This window comes from Notamacropus eugenii, chromosome 1 (genome assembly GCF_028372415.1).
Source record: "Notamacropus eugenii isolate mMacEug1 chromosome 1, mMacEug1.pri_v2, whole genome shotgun sequence".
Lineage (NCBI taxonomy): Eukaryota > Metazoa > Chordata > Mammalia > Diprotodontia > Macropodidae > Notamacropus > Notamacropus eugenii.
The window spans coordinates 404,717,674-404,738,822 of NC_092872.1; the positions used below are offsets into that span (position 1 = coordinate 404,717,674).

A 21,149-nucleotide genomic window follows, 5' to 3' on the forward strand; every position below is an offset into this window, starting at 1 on the left:
AGGATTACTTTACAGAAGTAAAAAAATAACAACATTCACCTGGACAGGGGGTGACCTTAGAAAAGTCATTTAATCTCTTTTGTTTTCTCATATGTAAAATGTGTAGTTGAACTGAATGACCTCAAAGATTCCTTCCAGTTCCAAAATTATGATCTATTAGTGGGTATTTATTTGTCCCAGAAAAAAATAGCAATCTTGTATTTGATTAGTGTATCTATGGTCATATGTAATATGAATACATGTGAATCTTAAAAGTGTTTGTCCATAAATGGGTGTGTATGGGCATGTATATATAAGAAATAAGGTATATATGGATCTGTGGTTATACCTTTTATATTTCTTTATATTTGATATTGTAGGGACAATAATGCAGAATGGGACCAGCCAATTGTTTCAGGCTAAAACTCTCAGATTTCTAAATCTTGGTGGAGTAAGTGTATATTCTAGGTCAGTCTCTCAAAATCAGAGATTTGTTTTTATCAATTCATATGGAAGTAATCAGAATCTGAAAAATCAGTAATAAGGAATCTAACTCTAGTCCCAAAGTCCATGGATATGGGACTCATTCCTTATTGGTAGAAATCAATGCCCTATGCCTGCCTGAGAACTGGAGACATGAGAGTTCCAGGTCCTTCCAGCTAGAGAGTCCTCAAGACTTTTTTCAAGGACTTTCTTTGAGTTTCTTCAGTAGAGAACATTATAAAAATGAACAACTTTGAAAGATTTTAAAACTCTGATTGACACAGTGACTGATCATGGTTACAGAAGACAGATGATAAACAAAGTGACAAAGAAATTTTGGACTAAACAGGCAGAATGAGACATACATTTTTGGCCATGGCCAACATGGGACTTTGTTTTGCTTGTCTTTACGCATTTTCCATGTAGATTTTGTTTTCTGTTTTTTTTTCTTTTTGGAGTCAGGGCAAGCTGGAAAAGACAAAAAGTACACGCTCGTTAATTAAAAGAGAATTCATTTTAAAAAGAAAAAGTTGAGTTTTTATATATTTAGAAATGAAGAAAGAAAGCAATTCAGTGAGAGGAATTTAAGACTGGTGAATGGCACGGATCTGTGTCTTCAGGAAACATTATAAACCAAACCACCAGTGAATTAATGTACAATTAAGAGCATATACATTTCCTATGACTATAATACTTGCTTTTATCCATTCCCTAAGGTGCCTGTTTTTTTGATATCAAGGAACTGGGGAATTCCATTGGTAATCAGAACAGAATTTGGTAAGCACAGTCCCAACCTTTGTAAAAAATATTCCTTAAACACATCAAATTCCCTTGCTTCTATGTGCTGGGTCTAGAGTCAGGAAAACCTACATTCAAATCCAGCCTCAGATAGTTTTTTACTATGTGATCCTGAACAAATCACTTAACCTTTGCTTGCCTCAGTTTCCTCATCTGCAAAATGGGGATAATAGTAGAACCTATCTCACAGAGTTGTTATAAGGATCAATGAGATAACATTTGTAAAGCCCTTAGTCCTGTGGCTGGCATAGTAAGCACTATATATTATCTATTATCATCATCATTATTATTGTTATATGGCAGACCCTGATAAAGCATTACTGCTCTATTCTTCCTTTAGAGAATATGCATTGTAAAGTTCGTACCTGTAGTCCTTGTTGCTAGGAAGGCTGAGGCTGGTAGATCCTTTGACCTCAGGATTTCTGAGCTATAGTAGGGCTAAAGCCAATAGTGTATAGGTACTAGATCTGGCACTGGCATGATGAGTCCCCTGGAGGAGAGGGAAGGCTACTAGGCTGCCTGAAGAGGAGCAAACTGGACCAGATCAGGAAAAAAAAAAAACAATATATTAAAGCTTCCATGTAAATCAGTATTGGGAATAAGCCTGTGAATGTCACCGCCCTTACAGCTTCGAGTTTCTTCCCTTGCTCTTTTCTCCCCTCTTTGGGATCAGGAACTGAACCTGCCCAAGACCAGGGCCTTGTACAATGGCACAAACTAGTCTTGAAACACATACATATGTACATAAATAAATTATATTGATACAAATTTTTAAAGTCTATCAGTGAAACTTTGCTACGAGAGTATTCTAGGTATCCTGATTTTGGTTTGGGTTTAAGTATAAGTATAGGGTTTCATGGGTTATGATGGTCAATGAATCTAATGGTCAAGTGATTGGTAATGAGTCTCTTGGGGCAGCTAGGTAGCACAGTGGTTAGAATGCCTGATCTGGAGTCAGGAAGACACATCTTCAGGAGTTCAAATCAAATTTAGACACTTACTAGCTGTGTGACTCAGGTCAAGCCACTTAACCCTGTTTACCTGAGTTTCTCATCTGTAAAATGAGCTGGAGAAGGAAATGGCAAACTACTCCAGTATCTTTGCCAAGAAAACCCCAAATGGGGTCATGACATGACTGAACAACGAGTCTCTTTGCCATATTTATACAGATCAGGCTTTTGACAACAGACACAACCTATTGGTGAGGTTTATCCTGGAATATTTTTCTAGCTTTTTAGAATCTACCACTGACTGTACTACCCCTGACATAGCCTTTTGGAATCCAGAGTCACTTCCAGACCAAGGTGAGGCATCAGATGACTTTCATGTATTGTGTGTATATAAAGTGGATTAAAGTCATCAAGGATATATGTGACCAGAAAAGGAGGTGGGTGAGTCATATAGTAAGAACAGGATATTATAAACCAAAACACCAGAGAATTAATGTACAATGGAGAGTCACATGTTAACCTAGCATCCAGCTAGTATTCTAATAACATACTAGTTGCAGTATTAGTAACTAATACTAGTTAACCTAGTATTCCAGGTAGAGGAAAGCTTTCAGTGTATTGGGCAAAGCTTCTAAGGAAGGACACAGACAATCATGCAGGATGAAAAGGCATGGGATGGTTCCCACACTTATGAGATCATGGTTCCATCAGAGAATGGAGGTTATCTTTTTCATGACCAAATATCCTTCAGGAAGTAATTTCTGAGCCAGTAAAGAGAAAATTCTTCACATTTTTTGTCATGGACCCCTTTCGTAATTTGGTAAAACCTATAAATCACTTCCCAGGATAATTTTAAAATTTGATCATTGAGAAAAATGTTAAATTTTAGTTAGAGGTTAGTGAAAATAACAATACAACTTTTTTTCATCCAAGTTCATGGACCTCTCTGAAATTCACCATTCAGACCACTTCAATGGATCCCAGATTAGAAATCGCTGCAAAAAAGTATCACTCTGAAAACTTTGTGGAATAATTGATTCTGTTCATTATTATAACTGACTTTATATAGAATTTAAGGTTTACAAAGCACTTCAGAAAGATAATTTCATTTGAGAGACTGAAATAAACTAGCACAAATATTATCACCATTCTACAGATAAGGAAACTGTGACTCAGAGATTGAATGATTTACCCATGGTCACACATCTACAACACTGCAGGTTTTAAGCCAGAGTTCTACTCATTGCAAAGCTAACACAGAGATATACCCCACAATCTTCCATTCTGCCACCACCCTAGGTCAACAAATGAACTACCCACTCAAATATCCACTTGGAAAGGAAATTGATGCTACAAATAGTTCACCTTTGCTTTTAGAGTCACCTAGGTTTATGTTAATATCTGTAGTTTTATTAATGGGAAATCTTATATCAGTGCCTATTTGACAAATTGACAGGGAAAATTCATCTGCATTAATGGAGTAAAGTTATAAGACAGACTTTTAAAAGAAAACAATTTTGATGCTGTAGGAGAGGATTAGGAGGAGTTGATGAGCTGTCTCTTCCCTTGCTCTCTTCCTCCCTCTTTGGGATCAGGAACTGAACCTGCCAAGACCAGGGCTTTGTGCTATGGCACAAGGTGAGGATCTCCTAGCCCAAAAGAAGGGAAAGACTATGACCCTAGAAGCATTCACCATGAGTTGTGCAGAACCAGAGGTCAGTCAGCCCCCTGACAGGGGTCTAAGATGAAAGGCCTGAGTCAAGAGCACTGACTAATGCTAAAATCAATAACATTCAAGGAGCTGGTGCAGAGTGGTATTTGGGGCCCAGGCAGACCAATTTGCCTGTAGGAAAGCTGTGGGTTTTTTTAGAGTCCAGGAAAACTTTCCACATTCTAGACATCTTATGGACACGTGCATTTTTATCCTTAGATTCATGAGGCAAGACCCACTTTCCTTCTTGTCCAGCTGACTTGCTGGGCATTGCTCTCCATTGCTCCTAACACTGCCCTCAGGTATCCAAGTGATAACAGATACTTATCAATAAAATGGGGGGAGGGGATGGAGGTGCAATGAGGGTAGAGAAATGCTCTCTAGATTCCCTTCCAGCCCTGCTTTTTAATGACTTTATGATCAGAAGAATAAATTCATTAATTAGCTCCAACTTTGAACTCTGTTTACAACAATTGTCATTATAATGGAAATTTCTAAGTAACAAAAGATTTCCAAGACCCAGTCAAATAATTGATTTCAAACATTCAACAGAATAGAATTCCAGGATGACAAATAATTTTGGACAGTCCCTTCTTCCAATAAAGGCCAAATTCATTACTTTTCCCTACACTAGTGATGACTTTTTTTTCTCTCTGGTCCAGCACTAGATGACACATAAAGGGGATCAAACTCGAGGGATTTGCATCATAAGGGGCTTTCTCTCTTCCATCAGTCCAGAGGGAACAAGAATTGTTTTCCTGGTACAAAAGATAGAAAGAATGTAGCAATAGGCATCTAGATGCCACAAAGCTGGGAGAGATGACTAACAGTGAGTAACAAGAATTTGACTAGCTAGAATATTGGACTGGATGCAATAAGATAAAATGTAATGGGAATAGATACAGAATTCTGCATTTAGGTTCCCCAAAATGACTTCTCAAGTACAGGAGAGTCATAGGAAGCAGAAAAGGAATAGAATAAGTATTAATATAGCACCAACTTTGTGCCAGGTACTGAGTTAAGAATTTGTTACAAATAATATCTCATTTGATCAATACAACTATCCTGGGAGGGTGCTATTATGATCCCCATTTTTATAGTCGAGGAAACTGGGCAAACAGTAGTTCATGCAGCTAGTAAGTGTCCCAATAATTCCCCTTCTTCCCAAGTATCTAAGTCCAGATTGGAACTTAGGTCCTCCTGATTCCATGCCCCAAACTCTATCCACTGCTACCAGCTGCTTCATGGTTAAATAGCAGCTCATCTGAAAAAAAGATTCCAGGGTTTCAATGGACTATAAGCTCAACCTGAGGCAACAGTGTGATGTGGTGACCAAAAAAAACCCCTCACATATCCTTGGGCTGCATGAAGAGAAACATAGCTTCCAGAAACAAGGAGGTGATTGCCCCACTTTCTCACCCTTGACTTAGCACATCAGGAGTGTTGCAGTCTCTTCAGTCACTATTCAAAAAAGACTTGCGGAGCTGAAGAGTGTCCAGAGGAGGGATCCCAGGAAGTTGAAAGACCAAGTGAAGTTTGGGTGAAGGAACTGGGATGTTTATCTTACGGAAGATAAGAAGAAGAGACAGAGAAGGGAAGGGGCATGATATGTGTCTTCTGGTATTCAACTAGCCAAAGAAGCATTGGACTTGTTCTGTTTCACCCAGGGAGATGAGAGTGGGGGAAAGAAAGACAGAAGCCAAGGATAGAGGTTTCAAAGAGGAGAGTGCTGGTGTTGCACACCTTTGATCCCTGTCACCTAGAGGTGCAAGTTGTTGGATCACTTGAGTTCAGGAGGTGAGAGCTGTAGTAGGACCGGAGGGATCAGGCAATCATACTAAATTTATCATCAATACAGCGATCCCTGGCATCCAGGGGCCACCAGTCTGCCTGGGGAGAACTATCACAGAGAACAACAAAGGAGATCAAATCAGTCCCCCACCCCAGCCCAGAGTGACCAGAAGTGGCCCCAACACTTTCAGCCTTGATGAGATAGGGACACTCAATCAAAAACAAAAACCGAAAAAACAGACTTCATGCAAAAAAAAAAAACTTAAAAAAAAAATCTACCTAAATATTAAAGTCACTGAAAAGTAGAGTGAGTTTTCTTGGGGGAAGAAAATCATTTGGAGGTCTTCTGCAGAGGCTAGAGGGTTCAGATACGTAGTACCAAAGGTATTTTCTTTCAGGAATGGATTGGACAAGATAATCTCTAAGGTCTTGCCCAACTGAAAAATTCTGTGACTGGCTATGTGATCTCAAACAAACAAATTAATGTGACTTCTCTGGACCTTAGTTTCCTGAATATGTATTTATATGTATATACATATATACATACATATATGCATGTGTGTATATATATACACATATATAATATTAATTAATGGGGGGGGGGATTGGACAGACTGTGATCTTTCAGGTGCCTTTTAGCTCTAATATTCCATGATTTGTCCTAAGGCATGTTCCTTCCCTCTATCTGAGTGTAAGCCAAGCAAAATAAACCTTATTTTATTTATACTTTTAAAAAAAAATCTCCTTTAATGCCTAGTTTAGTGCTGGGCATATAGTAGGCTTTCAAAAAGGATCAGTTGAATTGAACTAAATAATAATCAACAGCCTCCCTTGAATTATACATAGATTTTGCTTCCAATTATTGACGCATTTTCCTAAGCTGGGTTCCTGATACACAGCCCCCACCCAAAGATGAAGACAAACCCTGGATATACACAGAAAAAAAAAGTGAGGCTTTTAACAAAGAATGACTCATGAGCTGTGCAAGTGCCTGGGAAGGCTTTGGTGTCATTTCCTGCCTGACGAAGGAGACAAGCTGTGTTCTCTCTACCTCCAGCAGCATTGTACACCGAGTTCTATGAACGAGTAAAAGAAGGGTCCAAGCAGGGTTTCTGGTCCGGTGGCAGTGGTTAAGGGTGAGAAGGAAGCAAGATAAAACTTTGGGCTTCAGATACATAGGCAAGCAATCTTCTGATACATGCAAATGAGGATGGTGGTGGGGATTCTACCCCAGGCTTATTTGGGGAACTGTGACAGTCACTCAGTCCCTCCTTGTTCACTGACCGTAATATTACATAGGGCTAGAGGAGGGAAAACAGAAAAATGGAAGTATCCCTTTTCTTCCCTCAATGTGGATTTAAATTACAGCATAACACAACCACTTAGTTAAGCTTGTGAAAATTTCTTGGGCTCATTCATTCATTCCACATGATAAACAGTATATTGAGCGCCATGGAAATAGACAAAAATGAAACCATCCTTTCCCTCAAAGAGCTTCCTCTGAACAATTCGGGGTGAGGCAGAATGACATAGTTCTTTTTTTCTCTTCAAAAGGAAAACTAGCTAAGGTAGACCGGAGGGCTTACCGTTTGCAAAGTCTGAGAGAGAAACCAATCTCACACACTTATTAGTTGCGTGACCCTGAGCAAGTCACTTGTCTCTTAGTTTTAGTTTCCTCATCACCTACCTCACAGGATTGTTTTAAGGATCAAATGAGATAATACGTATAAAGTACTTTGCAAACTTTAAATGTCCATCATTATTATTTGTAAAATGAGGAGATTGGACTAAATGATGTCTAAGGATCATGGGATTTTGAATTGGAAGGGTCCTCAGAGATCATCTGGTCCCAACTCTCTTATTTTACAGATAAGGAAAACTGAATCCCAGAGAGGTGAAATAATCTGCCCACATGTAATCAGTGGAACAGCTGGAATTTGTGCCCAAAGTCCTCAGACCCCAAATCTAGTGTACTCTCCTTTGGACCATGGAGACTTCAATCTAAAGAAGTTTCCCAACTCTACGACAAGGTAGAGTTGGGTGTATGCTCTTCATTCCCAAATTGGATTACCTAATAGGAGGGGGGAGGCATGGAGAATAGATTTTTAGAGTCTTTAAGATTAGCTGATACTCATCAGTAACATGATCTCATCAAAGAGCAATGAAGTGTAAGACATCACACATCATGCCTTACGCTCATCCTTCTGATAACAGTTCTGTCCCTTCCCTACCAAACCTTTCTGGTTTTCCTTTCTCAAGTAACGACAGCTCTCAAATATTTGCAGTGAGAGACAAATGCCCTTTCTCAATTTCTTACTCATCTTTGTGCCTTTGAGGCACTCAGAATAGGTCTCAGTAACTATAGATTACTGGATTACAGAGGCAGATTAGTAATCATGTGGACAAGGAGTTCTTTTTAACCTAGGAGCCAAAGACCCTTCTCCCAAAAGGAATTATTAGGTTTCTCAATATTAGATTTCAGGGGGTCTGTGAACTGGGATGGGGAAAAAATTGCATTGCATTGGCTAACCTCTAACTGAAATTTATCATTTTCCTCCAATTACTTAAGGACATTATTCTGAGAAGAAGTCTAGAGGCTTTACCTACCTGCCGTAGGAAAGGAGTCCATACAAAAAAGAAAGTTAAGACTGATCCTCTTATTGGCCAAACTCAGACTCAAATAGTCAACAAACATTTTTTGAGTGCCTACTCTATGCCAGGCACTGTGCTAAACAGTCCCTGATCTTAAGGAATTCAGTCTAATGTGGGAGAAAACATGCCAACAACCATGTACAAATAGGCTATATTTAAGATACATTGGAAATAATTAACAGAGATAAGGCATTGAAATTATGCAAGATCAGAAAAGACTTCCTGTGGGAGGTGGGATTTTAGCTGGGATTTGAAAGAAACCAGGGAAATCAGGAGTCAGAGATGAGGGGAAACCTTTTGGACATTGGGAACAAGCAGTAAAATGCCCAGAGTCAGAAAATGGAATATATTTTTGGAGGACTAGTGAAGAAGGCCAGTGTCACTGGATCATAGAGGAAGAAGAATGGAAGGTATAAGGAGGCTGGGAAGTTGGGGGGTGGGACAGGCTGAGGGAGAGGAGTCAGATAGTGAAGACATTTGACCACCAAAGGATTTCATATTTGATCCTAGAATTGACAGGGAGCCACTGGAGTTTATTGAGTAAGGTTTTGAAATTCAAAATCTCCTAATCTATCTCCATGGGGCAGCTAGGTGGTACAGTGGATAGAGTACCTGGCTTGGAGTCAGAAAAAGTCATTTTTATGAGTTGAAATCTGGCCCCAGACCCTTAGAGCAAGTCACACCCTCTTGGCCCTCTTGGCCTCAGTTCCTCATATGTAAAATGAGCTACAGAAGGAAATGCAAACCACTCTAGTATCTCTGCCAAGAAAACCCCAAAAGGGGTCACAAAGAATTGGGCACAACTGAAAAATGAACAACAATCTCTCTCTGCGATGCTTCACATTATACCACACTCACATCCCTCCTCATCTATCCTATCAAATTGAATTGAGTTCATTGCTCATCATTTGCTGAGGACTTGTGATCAATTAGTATACTATTTTCCCATTCTTTTTATGACAGGATCTAATCAGGGGCTGACCCTGGCCATTTGAAATAGTTTGCCATTAGTTTGCTTCTCCGATGTAAAAAATTTTTCTATCTACCTTTTTTTTTCAGTATATGTCCCCTCCATATAATAGGTTCTCCTATCGCCAAATAGTAAAATAATCCAATAAATTCAATCATGCTAAAGTGTTAGAGAAAGACTCAATGAATTAGTTCTAGAAGGATTTGCAATTTCAGAGGAGACTGATGAGGCAGGTCAATGTTTAGGGGAAGGAAGGAATTACTAATAGTGGAATTTCAGGTGTCAGTGAGGGAGCTATTGGGTTTCCAGCTTCCTTTAAACCTCATCACATGAGTAACTGCTTGCTTTGCTTAAGTTTAAGGCTGAACTCAGATCTTGTGAAGACTGACTGAGACTTTAGAAATAGGCTGTTTCCTTTCTGGTAAGCTAAAAATTGTTCAAGATTGTAACTTGATATATTTCTGAGTATGTAGAAAGGGTTACACAAAATGCTGGAAAAGGGCAAGGACAAGGGCTATTGCTTCTTAACATATGTACTATATAAATATATTAACCCAAGTAAGGATCCAAACCCAGGTCCTCTATATAAATTTCATTACAGAGAAGACTGTTAACTACATACAGGATAAAAAACATTTATTAAGCAACTACTCTATATACAACTACTTCTGCTAGCTCTGGGCCAAAACATCAAAGTTAGTAATCTTTGGATTCCTGTTCTGAAGGTGTTTACAAGCTAACAAGAGAGCTAAAATGTACATAACATGAATATAATAAAGGAATAGTCCTTATCTCTGCCTTTTCCCAATATTTTCAGAAGGGGAAGAAAGTTAAATAAAAGCAGTCCAATACAGTAATGGGAGAAAGAGCCCCAGACTGAGGGTCAGGAGATCTGGGTTCCAGTCTGTCTTTGTCACTAACTTGCTGTATGGCCTTGACCAAGTAAATTCTCATCTTTGGGCTTTGATTCCTTAATTCATACAAAGAATAAATGATGTCCAACTAACGGCAACCCGGCTTTTACATTCCATGTTCTAAAATCCATCTGAGCTCTGGGATTCTGTCTGGTTTTCATTCTAGAGAAAATCATAGTGACTATGCTATAAGAGAGGTTTCTTTTACGGATTTTAACACTACAGGTGATGGTAAACTCTTTAAAGGGCAAAAAAATTTCTTTAAAGGGAGAGAGGACACTTGGAGAAATGAGTGAAAAACATAGAATAATACCACCCAGAGCAAGGGAAAGAAAAAGACTCCCTTTTCAGGCTATTTGCAGGATTGATAGACAATATAGGAAAAGAAACAAAGAGACCAATAATATGTAGAAACAATGCACAGGAACTCAACCAGAGGTGCTATGTGCAAGTGAGGAGACATTCCTAAGCACATATCTACCGGATGAGCGAAGGGAGAAGTGGAAATGACCTAATTCAGAGAGATAAAAGAATAAGAAAAATAAGTATTTATCTACTTAGAGAATGAAGATAAGGTAAGAAAAAGGGAAGTGGAAGCACAAGGTTAACAGCTATAAGAAAGGGCTTGACTTGGGGCCTGTTGACTTGCTGACCCATTTTTTGGGGGCCCCAAATTGTCCTTTTACTTTATAGAGAGTTCACAAGATCATAGGAGCGTAGATTTAGAGCCTGAAGGTGACATGTCAGTAGTAAGCAGCAGAGTCAGTATCTGGACACAGGTCTTCCGTATAAACCTCTCCTGGATCTCTGCCTTATTGTGGTCAAGAGCCTTGCATAGCTCAACGAGACTCTGAGCTATGCTGAGCAGGGTTACCCAAGACAGACAGGTCATGGTAGAGAGGTCTGACAAAAGGTGATCCACTGGAGAAGGAAATGCAAATCGCTTCAGTATCTTTGCCAAGAAAACCCCATGGACAGTAGTACAATGATAAAAGATATGACACCAGAAGATGAGCCCCTCAGGTCAGAAGGGCTTTGCGTGCTGTGGTCCACGGGGTCACAAAGAGTTGGTGTTGACTGAACAACTGAACAACTATAAGAAAACTTATTACAGAGCAGCTTGTTAACTAATAACAAATATTCATTAAGCAATTACTCTGTACAGAGTCTTCTGCTAGGTACTGATCAAAACTCCAAGATGAGCAATCTTTGTGTTTGTGTTCTGAAGGGGTTTATGAGCAAACAAGAGAACAAAATGCACAAAAACAAGACAGAGTATAGTGGAAAGAGCATAGGATCTAGAATCAGATGACTTTTGTTCAATCCCATCTTGTTTTGGTTGAACCTTGAGGAAATCACTTTTCCTTCCTTTTCCTCACCTGTGTGTGGTTGGGTGTTTTTCAGTTGTGTCAGACTATTCATGATCCCACTTGGGGTTTTCTTGGCAAAGATACTGGAGTGGTATGCCATTTCCTTCTCCAGCTCATTTTACAGATGAGGAACTGAGACCAAGAGGGTTAAGTGACTTGCCCAGGGTCACACAGCTAAGTAAGTATCTGAGGCCAGATTTGAGCTCAGGAAGATGGAGTCTTCCTGATTCCAGGTCTGAAATGAGATGATGGTGAAGGGTTTAGCTTATCTAATGTCCTTCTGAGCTTTAAATTAATAGGTTGGTGTTTTGAAATCTTGGATTAGCTTAACTGGAGAGCAGGGTGGGAATAGAGGTAATTTCAGGAAGATAACTTGCAACTGAGAAGTAGAGGCTCCTCTTTCATCAGAAGTGGGATGAAGGTCTCTTCCAACTCAAAAGTCTTTAATCCTAATATCTAAATATCCTCTCAGCCTCTTGTTTATGACACAGAGGCCAACTGGTATTACAGTGAATAGAGCCCTGGGTCTGGCGTTAGGAAGACCTGAGTTCAAGTATGGCCTTAGACACATTAACAAGGAGATGCTGTCAAAATGTGTCAAAATGGGAAGGTTAACAATAGCACTTGCCTTGCAATGTGTGTTTGAGGATCAAATGAAATATTTGTAAAAAGCACCTGGCACATGGTAGGCATTATATAAATATTTACTCCCACGTTACCCTACCCCACCCCAATTTCCTAAATTAAATCTTATCCTCTTAATCTGGGAATTGATGAATCATCATCATGCTCTATCACAGGCACTGGAGATATACAGACAAAAATGAACTTTGAGTTTATGGGTGGAACAGTGGCTAGAATGCTGGATTTAGAGTCAGGAAAGACCTGAGTTCAAATCCTACCTAGGACAATTAACTATGTAATCCTGTATAATCACCTAACTCATTTTAGCCTCAGTTTCCTCTTCAGTAAAGGGGGGATAAAAATTGCATCTACCTTCTAGGATTATTGTGAGGGCCAAATGAGATAAGCTATGTAAAACATTTTGCAAACCTTACAGTGCTATATAAATGAAGCTATTAATATTATTATTATTAGAGTTGGGGTAGGGGAGACAGTATATACAGACATATATATGTATATATGAAATGTTAAAAGGAAGCTACAAAGTGATTATTTAGATCAGTAGTATTCAATCTGTCCCCCAGCCTGCCGATTTCTCTTTCGGACCCAAGATGCTTAGACCTGGGCCAATGCAGGCCAGTGGGTCTGGGATTATAGCTCAGATCTAACACTTGCTACTCCCTGTCTCCCAATCCCTCCCCACCGCAGTTTTCTTCTTTGCCGATATTTTACTCGGAATTTTTGTGTCAATATTCTGTGATGGATCTTAGGACTGAATAACTCAGAATACATCACTTCCAAAAGAACACAATTTTTGAGGTGGTGGAGGGAAAACTAATTATACATAATATAATAGCTAATTAGCTATTTTCCCTCCAATCAAAGAGGAGAGATGATAGAAAGAGACAAATGATTACAGTCATAGGGATGGAACACAGCAAGGATATGATGAAGCCAGGTCGAATGGGATCATGAGAGTGACTGCTAAATTGTCAGTGTGAGCACTTACACCTCAGAGATCAGTAAGGGCTACAAATCAGAGCTTGATTCATTGTATTGATTATCGAAGTTTAAGAAAATGGTGGAGAAAATGTGAATGCTTCAGTTTAAATTTTAAAGTGTGTTGTTCCCCCTCCCCCTGTGTGTGTGTGTGTGTGTGTGTGTGTGTGTGTGTGTGTTTTCCTTTAAGATTATTCGGTATTTATCTGCACATCTTTGACTTTGCTGCAGTCAGAAAACTTTCTAAATGGCTGAGAATAAGTCCATTATAATAATGATAATAATCTGCATTTCTGTAGAACTTTTTTGTTTCCTCATAACAACCCTATGATAGTATACGGTCACCCTCAATTGAGGGTCAGAGTGGAAGAGAGATGAGTCCAGGATTGGAGCCCTCATGACTCCAAGTCTCATACAAGTCACCATACAATCTCATTTTTGCTCATTTTCCATTACACAGCTACATAAAATTCAGTTTTGTGGTCTATTAGAGGTGTCAGCAGTAGATGGAAGAGATAGAGAGAGCAGGTGCCAGAAATGAGCATTTAAATACTGGAACAACAGTGGAAAGGCAGAAAATGTTCAGGGATCAGGTGTGGTCAGTCTCTGAAACAAGAGAGCAGAGATTCTAGGATTGGAAGGACACAGGAGGGCACACTGCCTCAGGTTGACTTTCAGTGCTCAGGAAAATCCAGAGATTTGCAAATGGAGAAAGATGTAGGGTTAAAGGGGAAAGAGCACACTGGTCTGGTGCCAAGGAAGGACTGATACCCTGAGAAGCTATCTGAGGCCAACAAGGCCAACAGCCCAATCTGAAAGCTGGTAGAGCAGGACATGTTCACATGTTCACATATGTTCCTATGACTCCTATATGACTCCTGTCAATGGCTACTGCTTCGATCATCCTCACTACTTATCTTAACTGCTTCCCTCGTTGCCAACTTATACTTCATCATTATTCTTTCCTGCTGCCCCACTTTACCTCATTACTACTGCTTCCTCTTGGGAGCTTGCTTCCTCTGTCACCAATGCCAGGCCACCATTGTGAAGCACATCTCACTCTGTCCTATTTTTGCCTTGTCCCCTTTGCCCCATCTACTCCATCCCTCACCCTGATCCCTACCTACCAAACCTAGTGCTCTCTGCTTCCCTCCTTGTTCAGACTCCACTTTGATATTTCCTATTCTGCCTAAATCATTTCCATCCAGTGTTGTCCTCACCCACCCTTTGCCCAGTGATTTCCATTTCACACAATTATACGTAGTATTACTGACAGTTAGTTTGATGCAGGGGATAATACTTAAAAACAGGAAGAACTGGGTTCATACCTTGCTTTTGATATATACTATCTGTGTGACAGTTAACTTTTCATTGTCTCTGGCAACTCTCCAAGACTATAGGGATGTTTCTGTCAATATCTTAGCTATCTCCAGGAATATTTGCATTTAGATATTACCTTACTTATATATATTGTTTTTCTTTTATTAGAACATAAGGTCCTCCAGTCTCTGCCCTGAAGGACCTTACATTCTAATAAAAGAAAAACAATACATAAAGGGGAGCTGAAAATGACAAGGAGGGAAGGGAGCCAAGATGATTGGAGAGGAGGAAGAAGAGACAGAGGCAGAGAAGATTAGATAGAAGAAAGTCCAGTGAGAGTTAAATAAAGAATGGCTGTGGGACAGGGGTGTGCTAGAACTAGTAACACTGGCACAAGAGATCCAATTGTTAAATGTTCAGTGATAAATTTTCAGGCAAGTGGGATAGTGGGCTTGGAGTCAGGAAGACCTGAGTTCAAATAGGGCCTCAGACACTTCAACCTATGTTTGCCTCAGTTTCTTCATCTGTAAAATAGGAATAATTTTATCATCTGTCTCCCAGGGTTGTTGTGAGGATCAAATGAGATAATAATTGAAAAACACTTAGCATAGTGCCTGGTACATAGTGTTATAGAAATGTTAGCTATTATCAAATAGTCAAAACTACTACAAACCAGAGATTAATCTATTGTCTTGTTGTTTGTCTAGACTTAATAAAGTGATGGAAAAAATGTTAATAATGAAGACTAAACTTAAAAGTATGTCTTTTTTTTCCCCTAAAGACCTGGTTGTTGCACATTTACAAGTGCAGTTCTGAAATAGTATTCTGGGTGGGTAATCACAAATGACGAGATCAGTGACTCAAAGTGGAGCTTTCTCCATAGAAGAGTTTTACAGAATGGGATAAGAACTATCACTTTTATTCACCTTTGAATCCTTTTCCCATACTCCCCACTCCAATAACTTAGTGCAAGGCCTGGTACAGAGGCTGAAGGTAAAAAAAATATGTTAACTGAATCGATCTGTTTCATTCCTTTAACAAGATATATGAATATGAGGTGTTCTCATTAAATCATAAGGGAGCAGGTGGAGATTTAGGGGGCACAATGCTCCTAACTTCATACATGATCAGCACTCACCTACTTTGCCAAGAAGTAAGACTTTGAAGCTTTCACATATGCCACCTATCCAGGCAGGAAAGAAGTCTTGTCATCTCCCTTTTCAAAGTCAAATGATAGTGAGGGCTGCTATTGGACTGCTTGTTCTTTACTTTAATACCAAAGCCAGGAATGTGCTGGCTATTAAAAAAAAAGTTTTAGTTTTGTTTTTTGCCAATGCTACACAGAGAATAATCTACACCAAATCCGAAGGGGTTGTGTACTCCATGTAAGCTATGGACACACAAATAGTTTGATTATTCAAATACCTCAAACAAAATAAAATTTATTGAATTCAATTTATTTTTATAGTCATCAAAAACCATACTAGAAGAGCTGGAAGGAGCCTTAGAAGCTATCTAGTCCAACCCCCTCATTTTACAGATGAGGAAAGTGAGGCTCTGATAGGTTTTGTGATTTATGTAAGGTCACAAAAGTAATATACCTTAGTTTAAGGATTTGAACTTAGGTTCCATGACTCTATATTTGGAGTTCTTTTTCATGATAACAGAGGTTCTTAAAAGGTAGTCCAAGGATACCTGATACTGTTTCAGAGGGTCCTAAAGGTCAAAACTATCTTTATGATAATATTAAGACATTTTTATGTTCAATATGGTTAATATAGATAGTGATAACCTACATAAACAAAAAACTATTTGAAGGCTCTTCATTAATTTTTGAGCGTAAAAGGGTCCTGAATCCAAAAAGTTTGAGAACCACTGCATGCATTCGGCCTCCTGCTGATGTATGGGAAAATATCCTAATAATGAGAGCTAACTCAGAGTGGGAAAAGATGCTCCAGGAGAAGGTGGGGTCCTCAAACAAAGTCTGAGTGATCTTTTGTTGAGTATGTTTTAGAGAGGATGCTTCAGGTATGGGCTGGACTAAATGATCTCTGAGGACCTTTCTAATTCTGTGATTTTGGGATTCTTCTTGAATGAATGAATGAATAAGTGAATGAATGAATTAAAAAGACTTTTAAGTGTTTCCTTAACTGGTTATTGTTGTTGTTATTGGTCCTTAGAGGACCATGACATCAGAGAGATGATGCCATGACATGCAAGTAAATTGGATTTAAGTGAGGGAAGGCTTCCTAAAATCAAACCCTTATGCTAAATGCTGGACATAGTTCCTTCTCACATTCTAATGAGGGAGATGATACAAATGGCAGGTTTTAACTGAAAGTTAGATGGAAAGGACTCCCCATGGTCCTTAGGGTGCAATGGCAAAACAGATAGCAAAGTCTCTTCTTTCATGGCATTTCCACTGACAAAAATCGTATCAGTTTCTGAAACTGAACTGTCTAATAGTGCCATGGATTTTGGCGATGATAATTTTATTTTATGGGTCTTCATGAGCTGCAGTTGCAACATCTCAAAATACAGTCTCCGAGTCCATCTCCACAGGGGTTGTTCCTAAGATAACATCTGTAGTGGCTGGGTTGGAAGCAGGATCTGTGGTCCAGGGTTACTGCCATTCCCAGGGCACTTTGACTTGCCTGTCAGAGGTAGTTGATCAGCAGTTGGTATTAGTGGTAGTTAAGTTCATGTTCTACTTCTTAGTTCATGCCTAGGTCCATTTCCAGTCCAAGAGGAGAGGACCAGGCTTACTTAAGCACTAAGAAAGCAAATTCCTGTCTATGTGAGCCTTAGGTCAGCCTTTTGGTTCCAGGTAAAAGTAGCCTCCCTCTCCACATGAAAGTCCCAACTTAATGATTCCCTGGATCTTGTCCAGATTTCCTTGTTTTCATATTTCCCTTCTCTGGGAACACTGCTCGCTATCTAGTACACCTAAGTTGTTCATGTTATAAAATTTCTCCCTCCTTATTAAAGCTAGAATTTCTCTTAGTTTCTTCCTAGCTCTGTCTCCATCAAGCCTAATCTAGTCACCTATGTGACTCAAAAGGAATCACACTTAAATACCATTTTCAGGTTTATAGAAGGTCAGAATTTACAACCCTGTGAAATAAGTGAGTGTTTATTCCTATTATTATTCCCATTAGGAAGCCAAGATTGAGAGAGAAGTGACACACAGTTAGAAATGTTAGAGCTAACACTTGAATCTATATCTTCTGGCTCCAAGTTCAGTGTGTAATTCACTAAATCAAGATATTATAACTCATCTACATGTTTCTATCTCTCCTTATCCTCTCAGAGAAACACTATTACAAGCATTAGTGTATATAAAACCCAATTCCATTCCTATGAGTCCAACTTAGACCAGATTAGAGTTTCTCTCAAATTTCATGGGAGTCTTGGATATGGGAGTTTTAAGGTGGAGGAGATTTTTCTCGGTCCCCTTCCCAATTGTGCTATTCCTTTCTTGTTTATACAGAAAGTCAAGTCAACAAGCATTTATTAGTCATTTCCTAATGGGGATAAAAAAGACAGTTTGTACCCTCAAGGAACTTATATTCTCAGCATTGAAGATTATACTAGTGAAGTCTGGAGAGTTAGACTCAGGAAAGGAATGAAAAATGGCTGGCCTAGCCCCTTCCTCAAAATGGAGCTTCTAGAAGGAATTCACAAATGGGTGAAGGGGTTCTCAGGCACAAAAGGATATTTCAGGGTAAAAAGACCACAGGAAGTGAAAGAACTTCCATAGTGAGAAGACAGCAGAAAAGTCTGGAGCTCAGAAACAGAGCTAGGAGAAGAAAAAATGTATAATGGATGCCCGATATAAAGGCAGGTACTTGTAAATATAAATTCATATTGCTAATGAAGTAGCCTGGAGATGGAGAAGATCCAAAAGGAAAAAAAAAGGAAGTTACCAGCTCACAAGATGGATAAAGGAAGCTCAAAGATAGTATTGGACTTGAAGTCAGGAAAATGGATTTCAAATTCTGTCTTCTCTGTCTCTGACATTTACTAGCAGGGTATCCATAAACAAGTCCCCTTAGTTGCTCTGAACCTCAGTTTCCTCATCTACAAAATTAGGTACTGGACTAAGCTCTGAGGATATTATTATCTACTATTTGGGGACCCCTGAGCTAGATAATTTCTTTTTGCTTTCTAGTCATCTATGAAATTTGTAGGGATTCCTGTCAGGGGAGGACAAGAGGGGAAAGAGAACCACATGTCCCCTAAAAGGAACTTCATTGTCAGTCATTTTTCAAACCCTCTGCCCATAAATCTCCAGAGGAATATAATTGTGGTCATACAAACAAAAACATGAGGACTCATATCTAGTCCAATAACCTTATGTTAGACATGGAAACACTGAAGTTCAGAGAGACATGAATTCCTGTAGGTCATACAGAAAGATAAGAAGTCACACTACAACCACATAGCACGTCTGACACAGCCAGACATGAGAGAGTGAGTATTAGAACCTAGATCTTGGAGGACATGATCTGAACCACTGGGGTGCATATTGTTTCTTCTTGAATCCTGCAAAACAAAACAAAAACTAGATCTCATGCTCCAAGACCTCCAGAGTTCAGTTTTGAGAAAAGACAGTCTGTTACAGTTATGACATTTGCACTATTAGGAAAACTGAGTGCAGCAGAATTGACACTTTCAAATTATAGTACTGGACTTTTGGGAGTCCCTTGGATAATCAAAGAGATCAAATCAGTATTTAGTTAAAGAAAATAATTCAGACTATATTCATCAGAAGGTCAAATACTGAAGCTGAAGCGTAAGTCCTTTGGCCACATCATGAGAAGCCAGGACTCATTGGAAAAGACCCTGATGTTGGGAAAGATTGAAGACAAAAGGAACAGGATGAGATGGAGAGACAGTGTCATGGAAATGACAAACACGAATTTGTACAAACTTGATAGACAGTAGAGGATAGAACAGCCTGACGTGCTGTGGTTCATGAACCACTAAGACTTGGACATGACTAAATAACAACAAAAATGGTCAGTGGAAGGACAGGATTTTCTTGGTCCTCTGCAACTAGTAAGTATGATTTCACCAGAGAATCAATTCACTGAAGAGCCCTTAGAAGAACAATATGTACCTATTAATTTTGTATAATCTTTCAAATCTCTTGTATAGGATCCCAAAAATCTTAGTGCAGCTTACAGCTGTTAAAGCTTATAACTGCAGTAAAACTTTTGAGACACCCTGTATAATACTTTCACATTCAGTCTTTTATATCCATTGAGAAGCAAAGTGATATATGTAGTAGAAAGAATGAGACAGGACTAGTTTTGAACCCCACATCTAATACTTGCTGTAAAAGTGGCATAAAAATCCATAGACTACCTACCTCATTAGCTCATTTCTGGATTAAGTACATGGAAAGTGCCACTATATAAACATCCACTATTATTATGATTCTTCATTATCTCCATTGATCATCACAGCAATCCTAAGAAGTAACCACTACAGGTATCCCCATTTTACAGATGAACATTTCAATAATATTGATAGTTCACATGTATATGGAACTTTAAACATATTTGTCAAATACACATTTGACTCACACAACCGTCCCATTAAGGTCCATGGTACAAATATTTATTTCTGATGTTTTAGAGATTCAGAAACTGAATTTCAGAAGGATGAAGTAACTTCCTTAAAGTCACAGAGCCAGGGGATGGGATAGCAAGCTCTTGTATCACAGGTTGGACACTGGGAGGGGTATTGAGGGTCCATCTAGTCCAGTGGTGGGATATTCAAATAGAAACAAGGCACCAAAGTGTACATAAGGAGCTCACCTGGCCATTTAGGAAACCACATGTTAATATTACCTATGTTCTATTATCTTTTTATTTATTTTGTTAAATCTTTCTCAATTACATTTTAATCTGGTTATGGTACACACCTCTGAAGCCCAACTTCCTCAGTTCTACAGAGGAGGATTGTTTTTCAGTTCAGTCCCACCCCATTTGGGCTTTTCTTGGCCAGGATTCTGGAGTGGTTTGCCATTTCCTTTTCCAGCTCATTTTATGGATGAGGAAACTGAGGTCAATAGGGTTAAGTGACTTGCCTGGGGACACATAGCTAATAAGTGTCTGAGGCTAGATTTGAACTCAGGAAGATGAGTCTTCCCAACTTCAGGTCAGAGACTATCCAAGGCACCATCTGTGCCCCCACAGATGAGGATACCTAAGCCCACAAAAGTGAAATGATTTGTCCACAGCTTCATGGGTTAGCAGAGCCTAGAGACTCCAAATCCAGTCTTCTTTCCACTCTACCTTACTATTATTTGGGTAATAAGAAGACATGTTATACCGAAGTCCCATTATCTTGTTTGAGATGTGGTCAAAAAATCCTCAACAAACTATAATGTGAAGTACCTCTGGCTGAAATTTTGATTTCTCTCCACATCCTGGTTAGGTCTTCAGGAGGGAGGGGCAGGAAGAGTCTGGACAGAGATTCATATTCATCAGTAACATACCTAGGAGACCACTCATCTTAAAGTGACACACATCCCACTATTCATGTGGTACAAATGAAAAGGAACAGGGCATAGCTCTA

At 39.2% G+C, this 21,149-nt stretch overlaps 1 long non-coding RNA gene across 1 annotated transcript; it reads right to left on the minus strand.

Moving 5' to 3' along the window:
* Positions 1-714: 714 nt before the first annotated feature.
* Positions 715-21,149, minus strand: LOC140518648 (uncharacterized). The gene is made up of 3 exons (XR_011971975.1): positions 20,969-21,149; positions 1,626-1,794; positions 715-930 (listed from the first exon to the last, which is right to left on the minus strand). It is a non-coding gene; the product is annotated as an uncharacterized lncRNA (long non-coding RNA).